Here is a 27,383-nt window from a genome sequence, read left to right as displayed (position 1 = left end):
TCATATGCAATGATCTTAGGGGAAAAATAGTAGAATAGCATCATTTTCAAAGTATACATCATACAAAATGGAATTTTAATGTTTCAGACTACCCAAACAATGATGCCAAATACAATACTGATGCAATAAAAATGTTGAGTTTAACAAATATTCTGTTTGTGATTCATAGTAAAATAATATTTACACTTAGATTTGGATTTTATGATGGTAATTTCTGTATATTTTGAGTTATAATATTAATACTAGCCAAAATCAAATTCATTTTCACAAACTTTGCTTTATACATATTTGCATAATTTCTAGCAAACAGTCATCATAGCTATTCAGCTATCTATAACCTCCCCAACCATGTTATTCATGATTGCAGAAAATGGAAATTAACCTTTTTAGGAGTTCAATAGCATAATATTGTTTATTCTCATGGAAAAGGTAGTGGGTGAGGCAGTGGGCAGCAGTCATTTTCAACCTTAAGAAAACCATAATGGCATGAAAAAGAAAATTATGCTAATGCAAAATAGCAATGCCTCTCAGAGCCATTATTAGAGCTCTGCACCACCAGAATGATAATGAGAACTAAATCACTTCTGAATTGTCAAATTATCTTCTCTTACAATAGAGCAGTTTCTTCATTTTTAGATTCATAAGTGCAGAATTAGACATATAGAAAACACTAAATTTTAAATGAGTGTATCATAACCAAAAGATTAGTCATTAACTAGCTAATGTATTCTCTCATATGATGAATTTATTTATTTTCATAAACTTTACAGTTTTCAAAGTTTGTTACTTAGACGTTTAATAGCACATTGATTCCTCCCTTCCTTCACCCACGTTTATATTTCTTAGTAAACAACATGCCGTAACTATCCTCCTCCTCATAATGCTCAAACTTATGACTTCAGTTTGAAGCCTAAAACTGTCCCAGCAATATGAGCCTCAAAAAATAAATTAATTTCCCTTGACTTTCAGTTTCTTCAACTATTAAAAGAGGGAAATAGTAACCCCTCAATATATTTTAAATTGCATAGTAAGGATTGAAGATATTATATGTATAAAATCACCTAGTAAATTTCACGGCACAATATGAAATTAAAATATAATTACTTCTTAATATTATGCAACAAAATTAAACTGTATGAAGTAAATCAATGTTGAGGAAAATATGAAATCCATTCTTCAGAAAATCCTAGTATTGTAATATAATTGGTTTTGAATTATTCAAGCTATGTCAAAAATCTGCTAAATCAAATGCGTATGGAATAGCAGAATAAATTCAGTTAAATGCAGGGACCCCCTCTCTCTTATTTTTACTTGGCAAAAGATTAGTCTGAGAATATCACCTAAGGGTAAGCATTATCATATTTAATTTTTAAAAAATGTCTGAAATGGGCACAGTAAAATATGTTACATCATGAGCAACCTGAAGAACAAAGAAATATCCTCTTCTGGTCATCGAGCTAGAAAGGAGAGAGCTGGGATTTTCACACATGCTGCTCTACTGCCCAGATCCTATATATGATCCCTAAGCCAATGTTACATAACCTCTCAATTTCCATTAATCAATTAAATTACATATAGCAAAATTGCTGTAGTAGAATAAGGATGGCCAAAAATCCTCTGCACCTCCTCCCATTGGGAGGTAGATTCTAATCTCCCTTCTGCTTGAAGCTGAACTAGTTGTAACGACTTTTTTGACCAATTGAATGTAGTGGGAGCGATGTTCTGAGTCATAAGACATTCAATATCTTCCATCAGTGTTCCTTGTAACACTCACTTCTGGAGCCTTGAGTTGCTATGTAAAAGTTTGATTACCCTGCTGGTCAGATCCGTTGGCGAGACCCGGAGACTACCTGGGGAAGGCGATGGGTCCAGCAGGGCCCAGTTTTCCAGCCGCCCTTGCCATGGTGGCAGGAATGTCCATTTTGGACACTTAAGACGAGCTAACTGACAGCTGAATTACACCAAGTGACCCATGACTACACCATACAAAACAAAAGAATGGCCTGGCACACAAGATTGTGAGATAAAATATTTGCTGTTTTATGCCAGAGTTTCAGGGCAGTTTTTAAAGCACAACACATGTAGATTACAAATTTTAGAAAAACTAAGAAAAGACTTAGAAAAGTTTTTATAAGAAAACATAATATATAAGTCAATATGATAATAGTTAAATGTCAGTGGAGAGGGCAAAATTCTTTGCAGGTTTTCACAAAGCTATCACTGTCCATCTTAGGGATAGAAAGCCTGTGCCATAGCTATGGTTCCACACCTAATCATTTTTTTTTTTTCTTAATCTTGGTTTTGAATAATACTAAAAATTGTAACTCAAAATTATTATAGGGAAGGAAGCATTGATGAATTTTCCAGATAAATTTGAATATGTTAATCAATCCTGGACTGATAAACTTGGCTAGATTTCTCAGCAAGCACTCCTTTCAGTTAAATTCTAGGCCTCAATCAGATCTCAACTTGAGATATGTAGCAACTGATTTTATTCTACTCTGAAAAGAAATGTTTGGTTGGATCATTTTAGGTGGGGTTTATGGTTAATAATTCTACCTTAAGTTGTTGTTCTGATAAGTGAAAAATGAAATTAATAGCTGTGAATAAAGGGCCATACAATCAAATCTTTGACACTAATTGGATATATCTTTTTCTCAAGTTTAAAAATATTAATGACAGTTTATTGTGCTCCTATATCATATGTATATGCATCACTTCTTGTGAAAATTACACAAATAAAATTTTGACAAGCATTATGTCTCCAAAAATTCATATGCAGAAATATCTCTGGCAAGTAGATATGGAAGAGATTCATAATGAAAGCCTTAGCACATGGCACCTTAACCTAAGTATTTTGACAAGAAATTGAACATCTTTTTGACATTAGAAGAGGAGATGAATATAAGCCTTATAAAGATATATCACTTTTTTCTTAAAATAAACCACAGAATTCTCATCTTAAAATACATTTATTTAAAATACATCTACCACCTTTGAAACAATTACTAATTACAATTACAAATACACACACTTAAACTGAGCAGGACATTTTTTCCCACAATATCATTTCTTACACAGTCAAAAGAGGCCTCAACGTCAAATAAACCCTTACTTCTTTCCATCATACACTATGACTGTAGAGAATTATTCCATTTTTAATAAAAAACAATAAAACGGCAAAAAAAAATCAAAAAAATAAAAGCAATCACAGAATCTTTAAATTCAGGTGCTGAAGATGAAAGAGAAAAGGCAAAGATTATTACTATCCAAATTAATTAATTAACACATATCTTCCTCTAGTAAATAAATCTTAAAAATGTATCTCTTTATCAAAGTGATTCAGAAGTTTAAGAAAAGTCTCCCCATTTCTGTCCTTAGAAATATGCAATTGTTTAAATAAAACTGAAAAGTATCCTACTCTACATAGTCAAACAAATATATATATATAATATATATGTATTATATATACATACATTTTTTTCCAGATTTCCTTTTCAGCCTCAGGGATATAAGGTCTAAGGTAAAATCAATCAAATACCAATTAAATCATTTCTCAAGATCCCGAAGTTAAGTGAGCCTGTGACACAACAGAGGGAGAAAGTTATTGTTATGCTTATGAGCCCAGCAGGTTGCTGTGATGATTTATATTAGGACTGGAAATACATTTCAAAACCTCCATCCCCAAAAATATTTTTACAAGATGATTTCTCACCTGCTTGCTCTTCCTGGAACACTCTGGAGAGCATCTGGCTATAGAGACTTCTGAAATTCTTCCAAACATATTCTGTCACTATTGTTAGGCATAAAATCAGAGATAATTCAACCAGCAATCAATGTATAGTTAAGCCATGCTGTTCAGTGAATCATGACCTACCTTTGTCACTTCTATTTTAAAATCCTATGAATACTTAATTTGTCTTCCAACAACGGCTCGTCTAAACACATCAGCATTCTTCTTTTCCTATGAGACTTTTCCTCTTGGGTAGGGGTCAAATCATGCAGCAAAATCCATAAACTAGCTTCTTCAATTTATGTGGTGTCCGGAGAATTCTTAGATCTTCAAAAACTTTTGGAAAAGCAAAAAATACACAAAAGAAGGCTTCATCTTTGTTTTTACCTAATGATTTCTACGAGGAATTCATTTCTCCAAGCTGGAGAATATTATTTTTCTAAACCAGGATTAGGTATCTGGGGCCACCTAAATGTAGCAACACATGAATATTTATGCTACACTTTCAGTCAAAATTATGAAAATGGGTTGTTATAAATATTATGTCATTGCGGATTTACATAGTGTTGCAGTAGTGTCTAAGCAGACACTGGTACAAGAGGTTTGAATTTATAGCATATAATTTGGCCAGCATAACCTCTCAGCAATCAGTGCCTAAGAATGTATATAGTGTTTGAAAGTTAAGAATGCATTCCTTTAATCTAAGAAGTTTCAAAAGAAATCTTACCCCTTTTTGACAGAAACTGACCTTGAGTTCAAGAAATATAATGGTGTGATACTACTGATCTTCATAAGCAGGGATTTTGATAGAAACAGAATCTTTTTTATCTTAAAGTGATACCTTTGTATCAAAAGAATTCAACAGAATTTTAGTTAGAATTTGATAGAGTTAAGAATAACAGAAACAAAGTAAGACTGGTTCCAGAAGAAATAAAAGCGTATTCCTCTCCCATAGAAGAGAAGCTTGACAGCAGGCAGTATGCTGGGTCCACAATCAACAGGGATCCAGGCTTCTTTCAGCTTTCTCCTCTGGCAGCCCAAGTGGACATCCGTTGTCCTCATTTCCATCATGGCTACTATAGCGCCAGGCATGATATCCATTTTCCAAACAGCAGGATGGAGAAGGATAGAAGAAGTGTTTGCTTCCTGCCAATTAAGAGATTCTTCAGAATTTGCTAACAGCTCTTCCACTTACATCTCATCAAAAAAAGTTAAGTCATCTGGCCACATCTAGCTGCAAGGAAAGCTGGAAATTTAATCTTTAGCAAGGTAGAAGGCACACAAAGTAAAAAACAAACAAACAAAACTGGGGTTTCATACATTGAGAAAGCAGGCACAATGGAGATTTGGTAAGGAACTAGCAATCTCTACCACAACCAGCATAACTTCAATTAGTTTCATAAGCATGTATAGTTAGCATTGATGATTACCATAGTGGAGGAGAGTGGCTTCCATATATTAGGAAAATTAGTTGGCTCAAATCAGTAAACCACTAGAAATCATAGTAATTATCTTTTCCAGGTTTATCAGCGTCATGATGAAACATTTTTCCATTTGTCATTCAAAGCCTTATTTACAACTTTTCCCTCACTACTAAACATATTTTGGAGGGACAAAAAAAAAAAAAGGTTGTTTATCATTTGCCATATCTATCTATTTGTGGGGGAGGTCCACCACATACCAAAAAGATATTCAGTGGCCATAATTTGATTGTATTCACAATTTTTTCTATCTCCTTTAAAAGTGGATCAAAAGGCATCTACTCTGCCTTCTGAAAAAGCAGAGTAGAAGGCCTTCAGGTAGAAAATTCACATCGTAGCACATTCCTTTTTATAGTTATGGCCAGTAACCTATCAGGTTAATTTAAATATACCTTTTACACTTGGCACAATGGTAGAAAAAGTAATCATTAACTAACTTAAAAAAATTTCTTCTCCTATAACATGGGTCTCAAATAATAATTTAAAAATCCTCATGTTTCCTTTACTGCATGCCAATAAGTTTCCTTAAAAAATAAAGTTATGAGAATGGCTCTCACATATAATATGCCACTGATATTGGGCTTTCTTTGCTAGAATATTTATCGGTAGTTTTATAAATAGCTTTAAAAGCTTCATGTTGATAATGGATTCTGATTAATAATATCTATTTTGATACTGTTATTACAAGGTTTTTATTCAGTTCTCTTTATGACTTTTAAATTTCAATTAACTTCTTTTTACCCATTTATTCATTTTCAGATGTTGAATTGATAATAAAATACAATAAAAACAGTGAAAGGCAAATGCATGCAGGCACATAAAATTGAATGTTCCTGAGACAATTGAACTAAGCAATCTTTTAAGTTCATGTGCAACAAAGGAAGCCTACCAAAACACCGTACTAATCATATCTATTTCCCTCTTAAAATCCATTAAAGGTTTTCTATTGCCTATTGAATAAAATTCAACTTCTTTTTATGATATGCAAGGCCTTTTATGTTTCCAGTTTCTTTTCCTGTGACTTCAACTCTGTTACAGTTTTCATCCTCCAAGGCTAGGGGTGTATTGTATCTTAGTAATACTCATGCTATTGCAGCCTACAAAACTCCATGCATCATTCAGGATCTGGTTTGTATTGTTTGTATGCGTGTAGAATTTGTTTTCACCCTGGTTGCAGCTGAAAACATGCAAATGCCAGGAAAATAATAGGTGCTAACTAACTTTATTTGTTACATCATTTGAGAGTCTGTAAATTTGATAGTCTCAATATGATTTAAAAGAAGTATTTTCAGTTTATTTATTTGTGGGATTTTTACATTTTCTAAAATGAGTCTCTGAGTGTATTTAAAGGAAAATATGAGCTCTCAAGTGACATATGGCACTTACCATAAAATTTAGTCAGCTAAGACTAAGAATGAAATAAATTTACCAGAAAATTTTATTAGATTGACTCTTTTTATATTTCTCTATTTCTATATTATTATTTTCTTTTTCCTTTTGTTTTTGAAAAAAAGATTATTTTATCTTGCCATAGTGAACCAAAAATGCTGGGAATATATGCAACATAATTTTGACAATGATCTTAAGATAAGTATACTGTACCTTCTCTAAAAGACAAGTTGGAAATGCATAATTAAATTATAATTTTGGAAATAAAATTTTGATAAATGGTTAACAAAGTATGGTTATATGAACCTTAACATTTAGGTATTATTTATAAGGATTCCATAAAATTATGAAAATTTCCACTTCGGCCTGGTGGGGTGAATATTGTCTGATTATGAAGCCATATTTATTTTTACTTTAAAATTATATCAATGAAAAGTCCTGTAACTAATAAGTAATTATAGCAAGGTTGCAGAGTACTAGATTCATACACAAAAGTCAATTGCTTTTCAATGTACCAGCAATGAACAAATGGAATTTGTTAATGTTAGTACAAAAAAAATAAAATGCTTAGACATAAATCTAAAAATTATGTACAGGATCTACATGAGGAAAACTACAAAACTCTGATGAAAGAATCCAGAGAAAATCTAAATAAAGGGAGAGATTTTCCATTTATGTACATGGGTAGGATATCTCAATATTATTAACATGTCAGTTCTTCCAAATTTAATCTAAATATTCAACACAATTCAAACATAATCCCAGCAAGTTATTTTGTGAATATAGACAAACTGATTCTAAAATTTGTATGGAAAGGCAAATGGCCCAGTATAGCCACACACTACTGAATAAGAACAAAGTCAGAGGACTGACCCTACCTAATTTCAAGACTTACCATAAAGCTACAGTGATCAAGATACTGGTATTGGCAAAAGAATAGACAAATAGATAAATGGGACAGAATAGAGAGTCTGGAAATAGATCCACACGTGCTTAGTCAACTGACCTTTGATAAGGAAGCAAAGGTAATTCAGTAGAGAGAAGATACTCTTTTCAACAATTGCTGCTGGAATAACTGGTCATCTATCTACACGTGAAAAAAAAAAAGAATCTAGATACAGATCTTATATCTTTCACAAAAATCACAAATTAACTCAAAATGTATAAATGTCAAATGCAAAACTAAAAACTTCTAGAAGATGACATAGGAGAAAATCAAGGTGACCTGGGATAGGGCAATGATTTTTAGATAAAATACCAAAAGCATGATCCATACAAGGAAAAAATAAAAACTTGGGCTTCATTGAAATTAAAAAATATCTTCTCTGCCAAAGACATTGTAAAGAAAATAAAAATGCAAGTCACAGATTAGGATAAAATATTTGCAAAACACATATCTGATGAAGGACTTGTGTCCTTTCAAAAATCCCATTGAAAAAAATGGGCAAAAGGGCTTAAAAGGTACCTCACAAAAGAAGATAAACAGATGGCAAATAAGTATATGAAATGATCCTCAACATCATACGTCATTGGGAATTTCAAATCCAAACAACAAGATATCATTATATATCTATTAGAATGGCTAAAACTTAAAAAAAAAAAAAAATCAAAAACAAAAACTGACTATACCAAATTGTAGCAAAGACGCAGAGCAACAGGAACTTTCATTATCTGCTGATGGGGATGCAAAAGGGTACAACCATTTTGAAAATAAGTTTGACAGCTTTTTACAAAGTTAAATAAGCTTACCATATGATACAGCAATAACACTCCTAAGTATTTATCCAAAGGAGTTGAAAAATAATGTCCTTTCAAAAATCTGCATATGAAGTTTTATAGCAGCTTTATTCATAATTGCCATCAATTGTAAGCAACCAATATGTTCTTCAATGGGTGAACAGAAAAACAAATGAAGGTAAAAGCCACAGGGCATTGTAAGGGCAGTAAAAATATACTGTATGATACTGTGTTGGGGAATACATGACATGCATCTTCAAAACCCATAGAACTGAACATAAAGGGTGAACCATAATTTAATCTATGGACTTTAGTTAATACTAATATATCAATATTGGTTCATTAATTGGGGCAAATATACCACACCAATGCAAGATAATAGAGGAAACTGTGAGCTGGGTGGTAGAGGTGGAAGGGTGGGGGGAAGAGGGGCTATATTGGAATGCGTAGTTTCTGTGCAATTTCTCTGTAAACATAAAACTGCATTAAAAAATAAAGTCTAGCTTTCCACAGCTGTGAGGTCAAAAGCTCCCTGTCAGTTTGCCAATGTCGGGCCTCATGGTCCCCACCTCTTCTTTGATCCTCTGGAAGTCCTTCAATAAAATGACTTGGCCTAAAACAAAAGCAAAAACAAAAGCAAACGACAACAAAAACATAAAGTCTATTTAAAACTTTTGATGTTTGTTTTTTGTATGTTATTTCAAGGAAGTTTTATTTTTCATATCTTGAGCACCTGTATTTATCTACTGATGGCTTTGAGGAATGAAAATAGAGAATAAAAGATCAAAACCAAATGCTAACAATTTTAATATAAGGAAATTGACGAAAAGATAGAAATAAGTATGAAATGATACACAAGATTAGGAGAAAAATGGAACAAACAGGCAAAATTTTGTATAAAGTAAATTAGAATGTGTGTGTGTACACAAACAAATAAGGCAAACAAGGGCTACTAATAAATAAAATTATGGAGGAAAGAGGTTTTGAAAAACTGAAGGAATGTAATCCTGATGCATGCTTTTCTAAAGTCAAGTTTGTGTAACATTGGCTCTGAATATTTGTGAAATGTTCTTACTCATCTGATAATACCCTGTATCAAACATCTGGAATATGGATTTGATCTTTGAAACCTGTACTCAAAAGACAAATCTAGAACTTCCTTGATCCATCCAAAGACAGCCAAAATATTATACTTCACAAATGTCTATTTACTTATACATAACTCTAATGATATTTTTACAATGCAGACTCTGATTCCTTGGGTGCGGAATGAAGCCTGAGATACTGTGTTGCAATCTTGCTGCTAGATGATGCTGATGCTGCTTGTCCTTGAACTCACTTTGAATTTCAAGGAATAGAATTATTAAATCTTTTGAAAGAAGGTGATGCAAAACGCAATAAACCTTAAACATAAGGAAAACAATATGAGGATTACAAATGAAACTGCATTTGAAAAAGGAGGAGAAAGGGGACTTTAAAGTAATGTGGAAGAAAGAAAGTACTTTCATTCCCCAGAGGAGGTTAGTTTATCCCTGAGATCTTTTTTTTTTTAATTCAGTTTTATTGAAATATATTCACATACCATACAATCATCCATGGTATACAATCAACTGTTCACAGTATGATCATATAGTTATACAGTCATCACCACAATCTATTTCTGAACATTTTCCTTACATCAGAAAGAATCAGAATAAGAATAAAAAATAAAAGTGAATAAAGAACACCCAAACCATCCCCCCCATCCCACCCTATTTGTCATTTAGTTTTTATCCCCATTTTTCTACTCATCCATCCATACACTAAATAAAGTGGGTGTGATCCAAAGGTTTTCACAATCGCACTGTCACCCCTTGTAATCTACATTATTATATAATCATCTTCAGGAGTCCAGACTATTGGGCTGGAGTTAGGTAGTTTCAGGTATTTACTTCTAGCTATTCCAATACGTTAAAACCTAAGAGGTGTTATCTATATAGTGTATAAGAATGTCCACCAGAGTGACCTCTCGACTCCATTTGAAATCTCTCAGCCACTGAAACTATTTCCTCTCATTTTGCATCCCCCTTTTGGTCAAGAAGATATTCTTAATCCCACGATGCCGGGTCCAGATTCATCCCTGGGAGTCATATCCTGCGTTGCCAGGGAGATTTACACCCCTGGGAGTCATATCCCTGAGATCTTTGCCTTTGTGAAACAAAAGGATAATAAACAAATAACATACAAAGAAAAAAAAAAACTTCACAACATCTCAAAGTCACTCCATCAGTGCTGCTTGTATTAGATGCACAGAAGTTGTGGACGTGTGTGTGACAGAAGGTCTTCCTCCTTATACTTTTCTTACTTTCATCCCATCTTTACTGTCCTGATTTTCTGATGGTACATGTGGGCATCTCCTGAGAGCTTTGATTAGATATTGTATTGTCAGTCCCACGGTCAAAAAAAGAACACAGGATTACTGAACTGCATCATATTTTCAAAATATTATGTATTTGATTTTTAAAAAAAAATGAGTTCCTGTTTGTAACTTCCTGTTTGTACAAATTAAAAGTGTTCTGGTATGATGAGTGATGTAGGATAACTAGAGGAATTTCTAGATAAAATACATCTATCAATAAAGAGAGGAGAATAATAAAACAAAGTGTTTAACAAAATTATACTCATTTTCAAAATATTTTAATAATATAAGTAGTTATTACTAGCTATTAAATTTTAATATTTCACAAGATAAAAATGAGGTACTAATCTGCAAATAAAGAAATGGCAAAATAAATATCAAGCAAAACAAAGTCATATTTCTGCAACTGACCTCAACAAAGGAATCACTGATTTCAAGAACATCTCAATTTTGAAGAGTTTTGCCGTCTGTTAGGAAGAAAATGTGGCAAATGAGATAATGGGGAAATACCAGGGTGTTGTGTGAGATTCTGTCATGCACTGACCTGGTTACAATAGTTACTTAATTTGTGGATTGAGCAATCAGATCACTTTTTATATTCATTATGTAATTAGAAATACACTGTCAATAAGTACAATTTTCTCTTCTATGAAATGAAGTTAAAGCCTTTAAAAACTACCAAAAATTTGCCTCTCTAAAATTATATAGCAGTTTCCACATTTCTGGGCTCAAAAACAAAGATATTGCATATTGAACAGGCAGTTGAGTTTGCTGATTTGAATTGAAACTGGGGATATCCTGTAAATTGTCTTGTGTGGATACTATCAGAAAATTAATCATGAGAAAATCTGCATGTCTAGCAAAAAGTAGCAAACTTTGATTACACTTTTTTATTTTTAATTAACTTTATCAAATAAAAAAACATTTCAAAACAAAATATTTTGTTTGTTTTGCTTGATTACATTTTTAAAAATAATTTAACAAAGCAATTTTAGATTTAATGAAATCATTGCATGGTTTATATTAATATAAATAAAATAATATGAAATGATAATAACCTTTCTCTCCCTGAGGTACCCTAATTCTATTACATCTGGACAGCATTAAAAAATGTGTGGAGTCATTCGTGGATGTTGGCTGCCCAGCAAGGGTTTCTGTTTCCTAGCCCACCTTGCATCCATGTGAGCCACATGACTAGTTGTCACCATGGAATACGAATGGAAATGATACGCAGCACTTCCAGGATGGGATTTTTAAAAGAAGATGTGCGTTTTTCTTTATCTTTCTTCTTTCAGTAGCTGGAAACAGAGGCCCAGTTATGGGAAAGGAACCATGGCCCCTCTATCACTAGGAGGAAAGCTGCACACAAACCAGAAACACACACATAGAGTTATTAGGTGCAAGATAAATAAAATTTATTGTGTTAAGCCATGGAAATAGAGAGTATATCTATAACAGCATTTATCATTAATATAGCAAATACACCCAACAAAAGGAAAATTCACAATTTATTAATTGTGTGAATCAAAAGTTATATCTCCTTTTGGTAATGAGAATAGAATAAGCATTAATTGCAATACAGGTTATTAAAACCTAAATGCATTGTAACAATATATTGTACTGCACCAATTTTACAATATAACATAAGCAATTTTTAGTGAAAAGAAGCAGTTTAAATTTTAGATTTAAACCCTAAAGTTTATCTGGTTTTATGCATTTAAAAATGGAATGCAGAAATGAATCAAAGTTCAGTGGAAAAAAATGTTTATTTTCTCATTTGCAAATGTCAAACTGAAATAGCATAAACTCATTTCCATGTACAATTGCAATTAAATTAAGCAGCCACAATTATTCAATGGAAGGCATAATGGGAAATGTCCAAGAATATAAAAGAATTTCCAGAATGGAATATTTTAAAGGGAGAAAAGTTAATTTTTAAGACAAAATTTTGATCTTATAAGCTTTTTTTATAAGAAATAAAGGAGTTTCTGATTTAGGGAAAAATTAAGTACATATAGTGTATTATGTTTACATCAATTTCTGATGCCAAGTAAAAGTCTTTTAGAGAAAAATCAGTTTATAGAAAGAGCTCCTGCAGTATTGCTGCTTCTTTTTTACTTTAGAGATTGTGTTTAATACTCTAGGTAACCTGTTGTGATATTTTAACATAAAAATCTTCCCAAGTCTTACTATCACATAAAAATTAACTCTTAAATTTCTCACTCAGTCTAAAAAAATCCCAAAAAGATGTTGCCCTGACCGTCTATTTTCCCTTAACGTATATGGTTCTCATAATCACCTTTTACATTGTAGCCACAACATCCTCCTTTCTATACCTGGAAATGTTACATTTCCACTTTAGAAATTGGTGCTGGCTTTTCCCTGTGGCTAGAATGCTGATCAGCCCACTCTATAAGGCTGGATTTATCTTCTCACGAGATCTCAAAATGTCATTAAATGTCACCTCCTCAGAAGTGTCTTCCTGACATCTAGTCTCTCAATCAGAGACATCTTACTTTATCTTTCTGCAGAGCACCTATTATCTGGTGTTTTGAATTCATGTGATTAAACATTACTGTCTCCAAAAGAGTAAAATGCGCTCTGCTTTATACATATGCCACTGTATTTCAGCACCTAGAACCATTTCAGGTATGTTGTAAGCATTACATACTATAAAATGAATAACGATGTTGATTACAGGAAACACAGTGCAATCATGGGCTGAAAAAGTATCTATAAAGAAAATGTTGACAAAAACATGGTAGATGTAGTAGAGGTATATAGGAGCATAAAATTTCAACAGAGAGAAGTCTCTCATGCTCCTAAGAAAATACCACCAAGAACTTTCCTACAGGATTGCCCATCCACTTGGATATTTTAAAATATCATGTTAGATATAATGCTGTTTAAAGAAACAATAAAATGGAATTACAATATTTCAGACATGAGAACTATGAGTTGAATATATTTCTTAAATCTATGGGATCCAAGATAAAGAGTATGTGGAATACAATCTATGGATTTATATGGGCATATTAGAAACAAATAAAATAAATAAAGCAAAAAAGTACTTGGAAATACAACAGCATGGAAATTCTGATTTAAAGAAAGCATAAAACAGAAGATGAAAATCAAACTATTTTAATTAAAAAGTTGACAGAACTACAAATATAGACATTTTAAATGCAAGAAAATAATATAGTGGATTTTATGCCATTTCATTTGAAAATACATCCAAAGTTGAAGAATACATAAATGATCAATTTATGGAATCAAGATGAAGTAGACAATCTACTTGATGAAGCTCTTTTCCATGAATAGACAGAGAATTATAAAATACATTGAAAGTGAAGTTAAAATTCTAATCCCTAAATGATTCAAGTAACATATGGTTTTATGGGTGATTTCTCCAAAATTTCAAGAAACATAATTCTGATCATATATAAACCATTTCAGAGAAGAACAAACGATGTAATTATTTCCCTATGATGCTATCCCAATGCTATTTTATGATGGACAAGGATAGCATAAGAAATGTTTGACTTGCTTATTTGCTTATTCAAAAATCATAGCTATTAGTATGGTGAATCCAGAAAATCAGTATATTGAATTACTAAACAATAAATCATTGCCAATTGAACACTTAACACAGGAATGTCTTAGGGAATATTTTAAAATAATTTATTTTAGTAACAAATTAAAAACAAAAATGTATGATAATCTATATAGATTATGAATACTTTTGACAATTCTCAATATACATTTCTATTAAAACACAAATAAACTCAGCCAAGAGTACAAGGAACTATTATCCAATTAAGTGCATGTACCAAATGTAAACAGAAAAAAAAAAGATTTCCTTAAGGTGAATCATTAAAAATATTTATTCAAAGGTAAAGCAAGGAAAGATACTTGCTTTAAAATTGTACTGGAAGACTTAGCTAATGCAATAATACTAAATAAAAAGTAAGAAAAAGAAATAACAGGGAAAGAAAGAACCCAAACTGTAAGCTTTATAGATGATACTATGTCCAATGTGAAAATCAAAAAGCCAGCTTATCACTAGAAAATAAAGTTCAGTAAGTTGGTCAGATAAATAACTGATATATGAATGTCAATAGATTTTTGCATGCACCAGCATGTCTATTAGAGCAATTAATTAAAGTAGGGATGATTTTCAAATGAATAACAAAAATTAATTAAAAGCTTGTGGAAAAAACTTAATGAAAAATATGAAAAACTTGTATGGGGGCCATGAAAGATCCAAAGGAGAGGCAGTTCATGCCCCTGCATGGCATACTCCAAACTGTGCAGACATCAAAAAGCTTGAAAAATAAAAACACTATAACATTTTTCTACAAGACATCAAAATATAATATAAAGATATAACGATTAAAGCATCAAAAATGCAGGGTTCAGAAACAAACATGAACATGTGAATATAAAAATCTCACAAGAGAAAATCTTGTGGATTGCACTCCCTTTATCCAGTGTATTGATGGATGAGTAGAAAAATGGGGACAAAAACTAAATGAAAAATAGAGTGGGATGGGGGTGTTGATTTGGGTGTTCTTTTTTATTTTTATTTTTTATTCTGAATCTGATTCTTTCTGGTATAAGGAAAATGTTCAAAAATAGATTGGGGTGATAAATGCACAACTATATGATGGTACTGTGAACAGTTGATTGTACACCATGGATGATTGTATGATATGTGAATATATCTCAATAAAATCGAATTTAAAAAAAATCCCACAAGAAAAGCTGAAATTTGAGTAGGGCTATTGGCTTTCATTTTGGAAAAATATCAATTGATAACTTTACCTTATGTATATTTACACAGAAAATCTTGGATAAATAAAGCAATAAATACTCTAACAATTCTGGAAGAAAATATGGGAAAATACTTTTATAACATTGGCATGGGAAAACCATCCTTAAAAAGAAAATAAACTTAGCATCACGACAGAGGTAGAATCATTTGATATAAAAGTTATTTTTTTCAATTTCTGTATAACAAGAGCCCTAAGCAAAATTTAAAAGCAAATAATAAAATACTTGTAACATATCTGGCAAGAATTTTGAAACCAAACAATTAAAAATCCCTTAAAATGAATTTAAAAAAGCAAACAATAATAGAAAAATTAACAAATAATATAAACAGGCATGTCAGAGATATAGAAATACAAATGTTTAATAAACATGCTCAAAAGTTATAAACCTGCTACTCATCAAGTTAAATTCAAATTAAATATGATATAATTTTCTTTACTCATTTAATAAAAAGAGTTAACTTTAAAAATTATTAGGTATTGGGGAATGTACTAGGAAATGGTCACTAACACTGATGGAACTGGAAAATGGTAAAAACTTTCTGAAAGGCAATTAGGTACTATTTGTTTGTGCAACACCTGTATTGAAAATACAATTTTTAGTTTAGATTGATGAAAAAAAGATTGTAATGGGTAAATGAAACAAGACCTCCATGAAGCCTTGGGGCACCCCTTTTTTTTCTTCCTTTATTATATCTGCAGTTTGTAAAGGCCTGTTACACCGAGAGACTCAGCATTGCTACTGTACACAGGCCACTTCTATATCTTGTGGACTAATAATGGTTAATTCACCACATTTTTTACTGACACAAGTCATTGAGGCATTGGTAAACTTGAGATACAAGTTATAGGCTCAGGAATACTGAATATTCTTGGACAGGGGTTAGTAAATTCTTTCTGAAAGGGCCAAATTGTAACTATTTCCTGCTCTGTTGGCCATAAGGTCTTTGTTGCCAGTACTCAACTCTGCTGTAGTACAAAGCAGCTATAGTCAATACTTAAACAAATGAGCATAGCTGTGTTCCAATAAAACTTTACCTATGGACATAGAAATTTGAATTTCTTGTAATATTCCTATGTCAAAAAACACTCTTCTTCTGATTTTTTTTTCACCACTTAAAAATATTTTTTAAAAACCCATTCTCTAGCCCATGGATCATACAAAATCAGGCAGTGATCCAGATTTGGTCTGACCATAATTTATTCCCCCTGATTTAGGATTTAATAAATTGGGTTAGCCTATATGTAAAAACAGTGTTTTCTTTGTGATCCAGCACTCTTCCCTGGTATCCTTACTGAATTCCAACTTGTACTTCACATTTTCCAGGTGACCACTAGAACATTCCTACTTATTGGCTATTTGGGAACCTTACACCAAATAAGTGTTTTTGGCTTATATTCAGTGCTCATCCATAGATCCAGACAAATAGCCATCTGATTTCCTAAGTCACAAACATTTTGCTTATTCCTTCCCATAATATCAGTTTCTTGCTGCTACATGAAATCCAGTCTTTAGTATTTTCAGGAAAATAAAATAATCCTAGGATTCCTAGGGGTAAAAAATCTTATGATATTTTACCACTTTCAAACCTGTGTCTAAATGTGGATTGGTCCCATTAAGAGTTTACAAATAGTTCTCTTGCTGTTATTTTCTTTTGTTTGTTTATCATTTGGTACATTCCAAATAATGAAGTATACAGTCCATTTTATGAGGTTTGAAACTTTAGACATGATTTGGTTTGGTTTAATAATTGCTAGAGCTGTCTTCATCCACCGTCACTGATTGCACATTGGGAAAAATCCAATAACTGTTCGTTCTTTGCCATCAATCATTCTTTAAGGTAAAGTGTCTTGACAAGAAGCCCTTCTTGGTCTATGCTCTTGCCCCTGTTAGAGGAGGTTGTGATCTGCTCTATGCTGCCACACTTTAAATACCTGGAAGTATGCACAGCCAAACCTACCCTTTCAAACATTTCCAAGACACTTTAACAATTTAATAGGTATATTGTCACTCTAGAATACACTTTTCTAGATGGAATATATCCTATGAAGACAATGTCTGCCTTAATTTTCTATGAAGCAGAAAAAAATTACTAAGAAAAAATGCCATCAAATTTCAAATATCACACTCAGGAAACTAATCAGAGTTCATTGAGTTTCTATTATTCTTGCCTTGGAAAATATTGATTTGATCCATATTCTGGAAAAATGGGATCTGAAGTTGTTTGAAAAATTAGTTAGATATATAATGAAAAGTTACATCCTCCATCCCACCCTCATTCCCAACTAATTCTTTCCCTAAACAAAGCCTTTGAAATAATTGATACTGCTGCTGCCCTACAGGTTCACCTTCACAATAGACTCTCATAGTATTGTATAGAATTTGCTTCAAGTTCTCATACCACTATTTAACTGTACATTGCCTTGGAGATGACAACGAATCAAAAAACATAACAATACTATGTACTGATGCTGTAAATGTGTGCCAATATCTATTGATATATATATAGTCCCTATTATAGATAGTACAGAGAATGGACAAAAGAACAAAGACTCCATGAGTTTAAAGCTTATTTTGCCTTTTCTGGTTTTATTCACTGGAGTGTTCTACATGTCTCTAATTGCAAATTAAACATATTTTAAATAAGTGGATAAAAATGTTTGCTGAAGATCAGCACTTGTTACTTAAGCATGAACCTCATTTGGCATGATTCCTTTGGCATGATATCAAATGTGACATTTCTCTAAATTAGGAGCTTTTTTGAACTCTTGTTTGCATTTTCAAGTTATCTTCTGATATTATCTATGGCATTTTGGAAATATTTTGTCTTAGAGCTATTCAGTAATTTTAGAAGTATACACTCTCTCAACTAGGGCACAATGACCAGCAAGGAATTATTTTTCAAAATGTGAGTATCAAGCCTTTTGTCTATCACTCTTGTTGCACGTTAATTAAATGATTATCTTTCTTTGTCTCTGAACCTGGGTATAAAACCCAACTGAAGAAACACTTCAGGGAGGCAGATTTGGGAAAGCTTCTCCTGTCTTCTGCCAGCATAAATAAATCTTTTTTCCTTCTCAAAACAAAAACAAAAACAAAAACAAAAACAAAAACAAATGTGAGCATCAAGTCAACAAAACAATAGGTGGACTCACAAAAGAAAAGAGAGAGAACATAAATAAAATCTGAAATGAAAGAGAGGGCATTACTAGCAACCCTACAGAAATAGAAAGGACCATAAAAAATAGTATAAATAACTCCACACCAAAAAATTAGGCAACCTGGAAGAAATTAACAAATTCCTAGAATCATACAAACTACCTACACTAACTCAAGAAGTAGGTTTCAACAGGCCAATAACAGTAAACAGAGTGAATGAGAATCAAAAACCTCCCAACAAAGAAAAGCCCAGGATCAGATGGCTTCACAGGTGCACTCTACCAAACATCTAAAGAAGAGTTAACTCCCATCCTGCTTAAATTGAAGAGGAGGGAACACTACCTAACTCATTCTATGAGGCCAACATCACCCTCATATCAAAAGCAAATGAAGATATCACAAGAGAAGAAAATTGCAGACCAATATCTCTTATGACTATAGATGCAAAACTCCTAAAACCAATACTAGCAAAACAAACCCAATACTACATTAAAAGAATGATCCACCATAATCAAGTAGGATCTATCCAAGTTATGCAAGGGTGGTTCAACATAAGAAAATCAATTAATGTAATACACCATATAAAAAGAAGCAAGAAACAAAACTACATGAACATATCAGCTGATGCAGAAAAGACATTTGACAAAAGCCACTACCCCTTCTTGATACAAACATTCAGAATGTTTGGACTAGAAGGAAACTTTCTCAGTATGGAAAGAGTATATGAGAAAAATCCACAGATAACATCATGCTCAATGGTTAAATATTGAAATCTTTCCTCTAAGATCAGGACCAAGACAAGAATGCCCTCTAACACCACTATTATACAGCTTTGTAGTGAAACTTCTGGCCAGAGCAATTAGGCAAGAAAAAGGAATAAAAGGCATCCAATTTGGAAAGGAAGAAGTAAAACTTTTCATATTTGCAAATGATGTGATTCTATATTCAGGAAATCCTGAAAAATCCCTGTTTTAGGGTTGATTAGATTAGAATTCTTTCATTGAGTGTTTCCATGGAGATGGGTCTCAATCAACTGTGATTGAAATGTTAGATTGGATAATTTCCATGGAGGTGTTAACCCTCCCATTCAGGGTGGGTGTTAATTGGACCACTGGAGTTGCATAAAGGAATTCACAGATGGACCTCAGAGCAACTGAGAGTGACATTTTGAAGAGGAGCTGCTACTAAGAGAGGACAAAATGCCCCAAGAGCAACATTTTGGAGAACACCATTTTGAAATGCAACCTGGGAGCAAGCGGATGCCAGCCACGTGTCTTCTGAGCTAACAGAAATTTTCCGGATGTCAATGGCCATCCTTCAGTGAAGGTGCACTATTGATGCTTTACCTTGGACACTTTATGGGCTTAAGACTGTAACTGTATAACCAAATAAACTCCCTTTATAAAAGCCAATCCATTTCTGGTGATTTGCATAATGGCAGCATTAGCAAACTGGAACAATCCCTAAGAAATCTATTAGAGATAATAAACAACTTAAGCAAAGTGGAGGGATACAAGATCAACATAAAAAAAAAATCAGTAGTGTTTCTATACAGTAGTAATGAACTATCTGATGAGGAAATAAAAGACAAAATTCCATTTATATTAGCAACTAAAGTAATCAAATAGCTAGGAATAAATCTGGTCAAGAATGTGTATGACTTGTACACAGAAAACCACAAAAGAGTGCTGAAAGAAATCAAAGATCTAGAATAAAGGAAGGATACTCCACATTCATGAAATGGAAGACTATATATTTTTAAGATGTCAATTCTATCCAAAGAGATTTACAGATTATACACAATCCCAATCAAAATTCCCATAAGCCTTCTTTGCAGAAGCATAAAAGTCAATGTTCAAATTCATGTGGAAGGGTAAGGGGTCCCAAATAACCAAAGCAATCTTGAAAAATTTGAGGACCCACAGTTTCCTATTTTAAAACTCGTTACATATTCTTCCATTAACTAGCAAAGTCAATATTCTAAATCTAAGTGTCAATAAGAGGGGGCTGTAACAGAAGGGTATGGGATTCTTGTCGTCGTTGTTGTTTCTCCTTTTTATGTATTTTTCTTCTTCTTTTTTTTATTCTTTTTCCCTTCTTTATTTGCAGAAGAAATGGAAATGTTCTCATTTAGCTTGTGGGGGTTAATATATTACTACGCAATTATACTGGAAGCCATTGATTGTTCACTTATGGTGGATTATATGGGGTGTGAACAAAACTGTTTAAAAATGAACAGAGAAACACAAGTGCTGGAGAAGATGTGGAGAGAAAGATATACCTATTCACTGTTGGTAGAGAGGTAGAATGGTGAAGCCCCTTTGGAGGGCAGTGTGGTGGTTCCACAGGAGGCTGTGTTTGGGGTTGTCATATGATCCTGCAACACCATTATTAGGTATGTACTTGGAAGAATTGAAAGCAGAGATGTGAGTAGACATTTGCACACTGATATTTATGGCAGCAGTATTCATGATTTGCAGTGGATGGAGGTAGCCTAAGGATACATCAACTGAAGAATGGGAGGGCGAACCGTGGTGTATGCATACAATGGAGTATTGAGCGGTGGCAAGTAGGAATGAAGTTGTGAGGCTTGCAACTAGGTGAATGATCCTTCAGGGCATTATGTTGAGTGAAATAAGCCAGAAATGAAGGGACAAATACTGGATGGTCTCACTAATATACACTGACTATAATGAACAAATGCTCAAAATTGAATTAGAGAGCATAGGTTATCAGAGGACACATGTGGACAGAGATTGGGCAATCAATGATTTAAGAGTACTGAATGTCCAGTAAGGCTTATTGTAAAGTTTCCTAGATTGTTAGCTCTTACAGCAGTCACATCTATTCCTGCATTTTAACCATTATTTCTATAAATGGTGCAGGCATTGTGGAAAACAATTTGGTAGTTTCTCAGAAAGTTAAGTATAGAATTACCATATGACCAACAACCCCACCACTAGGTATATACTCCAAAGGATTGAAGCAAGGTCTTGAACAGGTATTTGCACACCGATGTTCATAGAGGCATTATTCACAAGTGACAAAAGATGGAAGCAACCCAAGTGTTCATTAACAGATGAATGGATAAACAAGTATCATGTAAACATTCAATGGAATTTTATTTATCCATATACAGGAATGATGTTCTACATGTGACAATGTGGATGAACCATGAACGCACCATGTTGAAGGATATAAGCTAAACACCAAATGACGAGTAGTACATGATCTCACTGATATGAAACAAAATAAGTAAATAGAGACAGAAACTAGAATACAGGCTGCCAGGAGCCTGGGTGGTGATGGGAAAAGGGGAGTTAATGCTTAATCAGTACAGAGTTTCTGTGTGCCATGATGGAGAAGTTAGACTAATCAATGGTGGTGATGGTAGCACAATGATGTCAATGTAATTAACTCCACTGAGTCATGTATTTAAATTTGATTAAAAGAGGGATATTTGAGGTTGTATATATGTAACTAGAATAAAATTTTTAAAAGCCATAGTTTTGTAGAACACAGTGAGTCCTAACGTAAACCATGCACTGCAGTTAATACTGTAATTATAATAATACTGTTTAATCAATTACTTCAAAATTACCACAGTAATGCAAAATGTTAATAACAGGGAAAACTGTGTGAGGTGGGAGATATGAGAACTCTGTATTTGTGCATGACTTTTTGAAAACGTACAACCTTTCTTTAAAGAAAAAGGAATTAGCAAATTGATGCATCTTTTTTCAAAAGACCAAGAGCCTGAACTGTAGAGCTTCTTTTGCTGTCTGCTCAAGTCACTAGTCAGTATGGGCACATTAAAGTTTAACAGTATTATGGTCTTAGTCTTGATTCTTGATGATGATTGTATTACTATATAGCTTTTATTGTGTGACCATGTGATTGTGAAAACCTTGTAACTGACACTCCCTGGATCCACTGTATAGGTGGACGAGTAATAAAATCAAGACTATATATATATATATATATAGAGAGAGAGAGAGGTAGATAGACAGATAGATAACAGGGGAGGAAATAGGGATGTGGAATGTTCTGGGTGTTCTTTTATAGCTATATTTTAATTTTTTAATTTTTATTTGTTTGTGGGGGGACTAATGAAAATGTTCTAAAGTTGATTGTGGTGATGAATGCACAACTATATGATGACACTGTGAGCCACTGATTATATACTTTGGATGGGTTATATGGCATATGGATATATCTCAATAAAATTGCATTTAAAAAAAGTATTAGGATCTTCAGGATCTGCATTACCTAAGTAATTAGTTTTTTGAATTGCAGCCAATGCTGAAAATTTTCTCATTTATAAGAACATATTTTTACATGTGATCTGGTATATAGGTCTCCAAAGTACACCAAGTTATGTGATATTTTTGCTCTTAAAAGATATTCTGTGTAGTGAATAGACGGTGGGCGAGAGGGGTAGAAGGAAAGTATGAGGACCAGTTATGGAAAAATTGAAGCAGACCAAGTGGGGGATATGGTACCTTGACAGGATGGAGCCCATTCGAGAGAAATGAACCATTTATGTTTAAATTGCAAAGTAGAGGATTGAAGTGAGGCACAGGAGAACAAGAGGAATCAAAAATGTCTCTTAAATTTGGGGCTTCATCAACTGGTTATATTGTGGTATCACTTTCAGAGATGGAGAAGACAAGTGTGATAAGCTTTGAAAATCACCGCTGTATTTTGCAGCTCCTACTGGAGGGGGTCGGGGCAGGGGGCAGGGGGGGAAGTCCATTTCCTCTGTGATTAAGTCTGGGTTGGTCATGTGATTTGTTCTGGCCAGTGGAACACTAGTAAATATGATATAGCAGAGTCCTAAAAAGCACTTGCATAGTTGAGCTGAATAAAGAAAACTGAACTTAAAACTCTTCTGCCACTTGGAGAACAAGCCCAGGATACCCTACTTGATGACGAAAGAGCACACAGAGGGGGGACCCAGTTGCTATCCATGCCAACTAAACCCTTCATGAACCGTCCATAGCTGCTGAGCTACCAGCTGACTGCAGACACAATGGCCAGTCAGCCCAGACCAGAAGAAATATCCAGGATGCTTGAAAACAACGGCCAAGCTGAAGAATACAGAACTAAACAAACAGTTTTTGTTTTAAACCACAATGATTGGAGTTTGTCTTAGCTATTTCTTGTTGCATGACAAAATACTATAAACTCAGCAACTTAAAAGAATATGCATTTGTTATTTCACTGTTTCCTTAGATCAGGAGTCTAGGCATGGCTTACCTGGGTCCTCTGCTAAGGTTTTAATCAGTAAGGCTGTGCTTTTATCTGGAGGATTGATTGGGAAATAATCTACTTCCAAGCTCACTCGGGTTGTTGTCAGAACTCATTTCCCAGCAATTGTAGGACTGAAGGCTCAGTTTCTTGATGGCTTTCAACTAGAGGAAGCCCCCAGCTAATAGACCTTGCCATCAGCTCCTAGAAGTCACCAGCTATGACTAGAGTGCACCCACAGATCGTGTAGGCTACCTCCAGTTTCTTGCCAGGTGGGCTTTCCCAACGTGACTGGTGACTTAAATTAGCCAGCAAGGATAGTCTCCAGAGTCAGTCCAAAAGCAAGAAGGAGTCCTGTATAGTGTAAGGTAACTACATACTGACATCATCTCACCTTTGTCATATTCATTAGAAGCAAGCCAAGGTTCCTCCCACACTCAGAGGGAGGAGTTATACAAATGCATGAACTCCCTACAGTCTATCTGCCCCAGGGTCTTAGTTATGCAGAAGAAGTTAGTTGACACAAACAGGTAAAAGGTACTTACTTTTATTGACATTAAGATATTGTAGTTAAAGGAATAGATTCTGACTCTAGGCTGCCTAAGTTCATACCCTAGGTCTCCTGCATAGCTATGTGACCATGGAAAATTTACCTAACCTCATCATTAACTATGTAAGCAACTGCTAGTTTAGAAGGCTTGTTGACTTTCTACTTATGGGAATCCTTTTTAACAACAACAAAAGTGGTCACGACCATAGTGATGCCTTCTGTCCATATTATAAAAAGAAAAGGAAGGAATAAGATGTGTATTTGTCACAACTTTATACCGAAATGCAACTGACCAGTGGGGTGGGGCGGGGATATCTGTCAGTACTGCAGAAAACAGCACAATGCACGATGGTGCAACTGCCACAGGCAGCAATCAGTGATATAAATAGTGAAGCCATTGAAACTTTAAACCATAATTTGGGATTCATGCTGCCTTGATTTTACTGCAATTAGGATATCTACATACTCTGTTAGTTAGGATATCCCTCCTATTTTTCCATAAAACTGAAAGTAGGAAATAGCTGAAATTTAAGTAGGTTTCTCCTTAAACACTTTCTTATTTGTGATATTCAGAAAGACAGGATGCAGTAGTTCAGAGAATAAACATTCTGATGCTATCAAAAATAAATCTTTTGAATTTTATTCCTATGTTTAGACTAAAAATTAATATTCATAAATTCAATCAGACTACATATATTCTTTACACTTCTAATTTATAATTTATATTACCAACTTGATTTTTATGTTATACAAACAATTTAGGCAGAATATTAAATGGCATACATTTTCAAAAAACATAAAAATGAAGCATTATTAGGCATTTCAGTAATTCAAGAGTTTATTAAAACAAGTTTGATATTTCAGTCTTTTAGAGGAAAAATTCACTTGTATATGAGGGAAAAGTTGTGGAAACAACTACATTTAATTTATTAATAGCAAGTTGGAGGCTTGAAATAAATCCTTGATACCCTGATATTTTTAGTATGTGGAGTTCTCCCATATATTTTTATCTTTCCTAAAGCAAAATATATTTTCCTTTATTGCAGCATACCACTTGCTGATACACAAATATCACTTAGTATTCATCAGCCTACATTCTTGTAATGGTTCATGGCCATTATTTAAATATATATTAACAAAAAATATGTACTCTAATGTAGAAAATCTGAAGTTTAATTCTTACTTAATTTGACAAAATGGGTTGTTATTACTAAGCAAGTACACCTTCTTTATCTCATTTAGGTCACTGCAAACTTGTGAGTTGGAAAAAGTAACTTCTAGAATCATTAGGATGCTAAGATGTAAGAGAGAAAGAAAAGCATCGAGTATTAAGCATAATGATTTGCACCTGGTTTCAATCACGGCTGTTTTCCTAAGCATCAACCATTTCAGAATACAAATTTCAGTGCTTGCACAGCTGGAATATAATGCTACTTTGCTACTCTTAAAGAGTACACAAATAGACCACAATATGATTTTGTGAGATTCAACTATGAAATTTACTGAGATGTAGGATTGTTTAAAAATGTTCAGTTTGTTAAAAACTGGTTTTCTTAAATAGCCTAAAAGTAAATACAGAAAAGATCATTTTATTGCCTGTCTGGCACTGATTTACAAGTCTATAAATACAAGAGTGATTACCATGCCATGTGGGAGCTATTGCTTCTGTCCAAAAATAAGCCTCTCTATATGGTTCCAAAGGGTGGAAATTCTGTTACCAAAAGAACAGGCTTGATTTTCTACTTATCTTTTAATGACTTCCTGCAGGCAAAAACTTGGAGCCAAAATCCTACTGACATCTGTTTGTTAGTATGGGTCTTATTTAGAACCCCAGTACTTGGTAATTATTCATTATTTGTTGGCACCTATGATTGTGCAGCACACAGTGTTTCGCAACAGTTGAGCTACAATAAATAAGGGAATAAACAAAACTCTCTCCTAAATACCTATTTATATAGAGCATCAGCAAAATGAACGGAATAGCTTCTAACAATTTATTGCTAGGCAGTCACTGCTTAAAGCTCACATTTATCATTAACAAATGCAGGAAAAGAAAATTGTTAGCTTTTTCATTTTAAATTAAGCCTGATGTTTTAATGATCAAGTGCACTTAAAATTATAATTTATGCTAATACATAACTCATCGCGAGCAGTATGTTATTTTATCTCTGTAATATTTATTTTTAAGTTACCATTATTGTTAGGAGTTAGCAGACATCTTTGAAAAGGCCATTAAACAGGCCCCACCAACCCACACCTCCTTCTCTGGGGAAGTCACTAACACATGCTAAGCAGCCATTCTGCTAACCTGTCCTTCTGCTTGGCCTTCTGCTACCCCCACCTCCTTTTCTACTGTGTGCCATTCCACAAAGTGGGGGCATTGTTAAGTCTAATGAAAAGGCCTGGCCATACTTTAAGCCTAGAAACTGGAACAAGCAGCCCCAAATGCTTATCTGAAATGGAATTCTCAGTGGCAGAGGCCCCTCTCCCTGAGATGGATAAAAACCACACTCAAGCAATGTAGATTTCTCTCCCTTCTCTGGAGCCAAGTGGGGCACACAGAGCTGCCATCTATAGACCCCAACCCAACCAGTTTTCAGGCCACCCTGGGAGACCAGCTATGATGGGACTTCTTCTGATCTTTTGGACTTGTGCTCTGTGACAAGGAGATTTGCCTTTTCTGGACTCTTTATTCTGTGCAAGTAAGAAAGGGATCATTTTCTGAAAGTTTCTGTTGTTCCCTGCACCTGTGTTTCCATGATGCACCATAGTAGCAACTTGCTCCATAATTATATCATTGAAGAATAACGTGGTTTTGGCTTAGAAAAATGTGGGCTTGAGGCCCAGATTTGA

Source organism: Choloepus didactylus, chromosome 2, assembly GCF_015220235.1.
Source record: "Choloepus didactylus isolate mChoDid1 chromosome 2, mChoDid1.pri, whole genome shotgun sequence".
In the NCBI taxonomy this organism is placed as follows: Eukaryota; Metazoa; Chordata; class Mammalia; order Pilosa; family Megalonychidae; genus Choloepus; species Choloepus didactylus.
The sequence above is the reverse complement of the archived record's forward strand: the minus strand, read 5'-3'. Positions refer to the sequence as shown.